Below are 5543 nucleotides of genomic sequence, written 5' to 3'. Positions count from 1 at the left end.
ACTATTGAAACATAAACAGAGCTTTTAACCCTTTGACAAGATGATTAGTGACTCATGAAAAAATTGAAAAACAAAAGAAAAAAAAGAAGAGGAGGGTGTAGAATTGGATCTGAAGACCCCCTCCCCACGGCCTACCTCCTCTCTATGAACAACTTCAATTATTTAAATACTAGTATTTTCTATAGTTCAAATTCAAAACTAAATCTTATCTTAATCAAAATAATTAAGATAGCTCATAATTCAAATAATAGAATCAAAATAGAATTAAATTGAATTCAAATATAATCAAAATAGAATCTTTTATAATCTTCTAACAGAAATTTAATCTTCAAGGTTGGACTTTGGAGGGATCATAATGGGTATTGCACGTAAACTGATTGGTGTTGCACTGGGGCTTTGTGTTTCGGGCTTGGCGTGGCACGCTCATTAGTGGCGTGGCACGCCCTCACTGGCAAGCCTGGGGTGTGGCATGCCCTCTCCTAGGTGTGTAACGCCTTAGTTTTGGTTGCCCCCAGGTTTGGTTTTTCTTCAAGCATGGCACGCCCTCCTAGGCACATTGCACGTTGGGCCTTCTTCATTACTGGATGTGCCAAACCTTGGTTTCACGTTACACACCTTAGCTTGGCTTATTCATAGGGCGTGTCACGCCCTTGCCTAGCGTGGCAGGCTCCCTTCCTTGCGGTGAACTCGTGCGTATGCACAAGACATGCATACGCACAACAAGACAATTTTGGAACTTGTGCGTACGCATAAAGCATGCGTATACACAACATTCTATTTTTTTGAGAAACTCTGTTGTATTATTCTTTGATCATTCTGTTTTTGTTATTTGATTTTCATCTTTTTAAATCCTATATTTTCTTTAAAATACTTTGAAAATGTTTAATAAAAACTGACATTTGAAATTAATGAAATTAAGAGAAGATTATTCATTTAAACCTATGAAAATAAGAGAAAAACATAAGAAAAATATAATAAAACTAGTAAAGATGCGGACGCATCAGTATTTTGTGCATCCACTTTTGAGTGGACCCTTTTTCATCAACAACATTTTCTTATTCTTTGATCTTCCTTTTCTATCTTTTGGTCTTGCTCAAAGGCTCTTTTTTCCCTTCACATCGCACTTTCTCACATTTCTCATCTTCACTTGTATTGTCTTTACTTTTCTAGAATAGGTTGAGTTAACGTTTTTCCGAATAACTTTTTCAAAACTCGGTGGAAATAAAAGATTCAAGATGGATACGTTTTTTATGTCATCATGAACCTCCTTGCTATTAATTTTATCATTCACTACAGTTTCCTTAATTGGGTCATATTGGAAATCAATTGAGTTTCTTCAGTGACTTCTTCTATATTTCTATCATCTTGGAAACACTTTGTTGAGTTTAAATCTTTCACATAATTTGAGTTTCCATACGGTGTATGTCTTAAGAATTAAATTACAAATTTTATCATGTACTTTCACATCACAATATACTACCAACTGATCTTCATATAATGCTCCCACCTTATAGGAAAATTCTTTCTCCAAACCTTACACTTAATCTTTATCTCATCTATTGCCTGCTTTCCTTTCTTTATATTTATTCTCATAGATAAAGATTCCTCCTCGTAGATAGGGAGGATTTTTCTTAAATAAATTAATAAAAATTATTATTTCCTAAAACAAAACAAAGAGGATTTATATAGGAATATCCTTTTTTTGGTCGTTTGTAGCAGTGGGCCTAAGTGACCGGCGAATTAGTTTTTTTAAGCAGTTCGAACAAGGCAGAGGCGAATTGGCTTCTTCTGATGCATTTTGCCCACCTTAGAAGCGATTTGGCAAAAGCACCATTCTATCCTATAAATTTCAGTACGTGAAAGGTAGTAGTCACGCTAAAAATTACATTCATTTCTACTCTATTCATCTCTTTACTTCTTATTCATATATTTTTAAAGCATCTAAAATATTGTTGTTATCGATTTATTATGACGGAAAAATAATATTTGACCAAAATAGATCTATTGTATTTAGATATGCTCAACTGATTTTTGTATATATTACTAAATCTTTACATAGCGTGTAATTAGTTGTTTTATTATTTTATGTTTCATAGATGACATTTTTTATTATTATATTATGTTATTATTTTATTACAAAAGGTATTGCTTCTTTTATCACTTTTTGTTTGGTATAGGTGCCGAGCGATTACGTGATGCGTATGACCACTAATCACGAGTTAACACAATTATTTTTCAACAGTCCATGTATTGTAGTTATTTATTTTTCTAGTAAAGTTATGTGAAGGGAATGTTTTGGATATTGGTGATGACACCTAATTAAGTAGGACTGTATTTGACATAAACATCCTATCTGAGGATAGCATTGAGAGGTAAAATCTTGAGGATTTGAATGCATATTTGTAACAACTGAACTTGAACTGGTGTTCGAATTGGTCAGACTATTGATTTATCGGTTTATTGATTCAACTGATAAATTATTAGTTGAATCGATAGAATCAGTCCTACGTAAATAAAAAATATAAAATAGTTAAAAGTCTAAAATTAAAATTTAAAATAGATATTTTTACTAATATTTTAAAAACAATCAAATTTTAATAAATTGTAATCAATAAGTTATAATTCAGTTATCATTAAATAAATATATAAATAACTTTAAGCCACATTTTCTACAATTTTAAAATTTTCTCTAAAGTGATTTAATTGGACCGATTTTCTATTAATTTTTACCGATTCTCACTAGTTCTAAACAGTTCTTATCGATTCTCATCCTTAAACGATGATATCACTAGTTAGAACATATTGGTTGAAGATCCGGTTCACCAATTTTTCAATCGAACTAGTCGATCTAGTCCGATTCTTACAACATTTCTATCACATTAACCATGTATTTGATGCATTTTAGGTTTTAGGAACATTAGTAGTCTAAAACATTGGGCAAATGTATTTCAGGTTCTTACAACATCCCTATCAGCCTACTACACTACTTGGGTTTGTATCATCTCTCATTTATCTTCTATCTAATTGAAATTCACATCTAGTTTCTTTTAGTTATTTATCATTGCTTTTAATTTCTTATTACTTTAAGATAGTTAATTGTTTCTAACCCCCACCCCAAGTTCTCATAGGGTCATAGCCAAACACACCATATTTATCCGTAGAAGACGACTTAAGATTATACTCATGATTATATTTTAATATATAACATCTTTATAATTAAATTTGATTGGATTGGAATTCAGTTTGGAACCTACCTACAATGAACAAGCTTTCAATTCTAAAATTTTTTTCCAAATCGGTTTTAGCCCCGTCAAGTCTCTTAGTAAAAAATACACACTTTTGGTAGGGTTTAGAAAGCGTATAGGATCGATCTTGGCATTTACAATAGAGATCGATCCTCTATACACAAAATTTGAATTTTGGCTTGAATTTGCATAATAAATCAATTCTACAAATTAATATAGGAATCGATCCTATGCTTCAAAAATCAACAAAATCCAATTTTTCAATTTTGATGGCTTGGATTTGACATGATTGAATCCTATCAAGCATATTCTTCGAAAAACACGTTCTAAATGTTAAAAAACATCACAAAAGTATTTTTGTCAAATAAGTTTGAAATATATGAATTTTGAAATATATTCAGCTTGGTTAAAAACTGATAGTATTCAGTGGCTAAGAGAATGGGGGTTGAATCTTATTCCCTCTTTGCTGAGTATTAATTGCTGCTTTTTTAAAGAAATTTTAGGAGATATTTCTACTTTTGTCTCATAATAAGTCAAGAGACATTTTCTTTTTGTCTCGTAACCGGTTAGGAGATATTTTTCATTTTTGTCTCCTTCGCAACAGAAACAGAATAGGAGTAGAAGAGAAAGAGAGAATCACACCCAGAAGTATTTTGGTTTAGCTGCTAAGTGCAATTTAGCCTACATTCAGTCTCCATCACAACTGTGACGGAATTTCACTATAATCATCAGATTACATACACCAATTCTTCCCTAGGAACTACCCATTCCTATCTGAGACAAATCCAGATTCTATCCCCAAATCTGAACTTGACTTGGATACCTACCAAGTTTTCAACCGCAAAGTGCTAACCCAACTTGCAAGGGAATCCCCACAGGATCATGAAACACAACATACAGATGTACAAAGGAACTCTTAGACATCTATGGCTTTTTCTTTAATTTTGCTCTCTCTGCCTTTTTCCTCTCACTGACTTTTTCTTACAAACCTCACTCTGTGTGCCATTTACCATGAGACTCAGACAGACAAAACTAAAGAAAAGAAAACAAAATGAAATCCATTGAAGGAGAAGAACTCTGTTATCTTAGGGTAGCTATGAGAACTTTGTGCTTTCTCTCTTTTCTTCAACCATTGACTGTTCACCCTTATTATAGAAGCGGGAGCTTCCAAGATTGAAACCGGTTCAACCAAGCCACCAATATCTTCTCCAACACATAGCCGGTTCGGACAGAGAGAGGAAAGAGGAAAAATCGAAAGTAAATCAACATGCATGTACCTCTCTCTCATCCCTTCTCATCAAGCTTCATCAATCTGAGCCTTTTATCTTGACTTTGGTCTCAAGAATGAATTCTGACCCTTGATGAATCTCTGACCCTTGACAGCTCCTTCCTTTCCATATTTGCTTCTTCCTCCACGTAGCTCCAGTAGTTATCTTCTGTCTTGGATGAACAAAAATAAAAACGAACTTTACCACTAAGATCTTCTTTTCTGACCGAGGTCGATTGCTTCTATTCTTGGTATGAAGATCTTGAAGCTTCTTCATGAAATCTTGCCTTCAATGGCAAAGATCTTAGCCACACCATGCTTCGGATCTTCTTTGTTCAGATACCACCATCATCCTAGCCTTTTTCTTCTTCATAGCTTCATTGTATCTCTGATAGCTTGTATCTTCTTCTTTCCTGTTGACATGACCGAAAGACAAGAGAGAAAAGAGAGAAGAAAGAAAAAAATTTTCGACGGAAGCAATGAATGAAATTAAAATAAATTAATTCCAACTTCCATTCCACTATGCATAAAGTAACGTGTGGAGCATTTAATGCAATTAAATCAATTATTTGAATTTTCTCTTTTAGTTACCAATGCATGAGTTTAATTTAATTAAAATTTAAATTTCATATCCCATGGAAGTAGATAACCAAATGGTGCATCAACAAATTGAATCCCTTTGTTTTATCATCACCGTATGGCTTTCCTGGGTCACTTTCTTCATCATTTTGATTTATTAAAATGGGCTTGAGGTTTGGGCTTTTCTCCAATTCAAGCCTCAGCAACTTGAATTATTCAATTTGGCACAAAGCAAAATAATTCATATATCAATTTGGACTCATGTGACTCTGGTCTAATAATCAAAATCTGCACACTAAACAAAATTCATTAACCAAACAATTGGAAGTAAAAATTACATTAACAATTTTTCTAATTAATATTTTTAATAATGTTTTATCATCACACTAATTTCAAGTTTTCTAAACTCATCAATCTCCCTCTTGATGACAAACATTATTAAAAATGAATTG

The sequence above is a fragment of the Arachis ipaensis genome, chromosome B02, assembly GCF_000816755.2.
Source record: "Arachis ipaensis cultivar K30076 chromosome B02, Araip1.1, whole genome shotgun sequence".
NCBI lineage: Eukaryota > Viridiplantae > Streptophyta > Magnoliopsida > Fabales > Fabaceae > Arachis > Arachis ipaensis.
Note: the sequence above shows the minus strand (reverse complement) of the source record.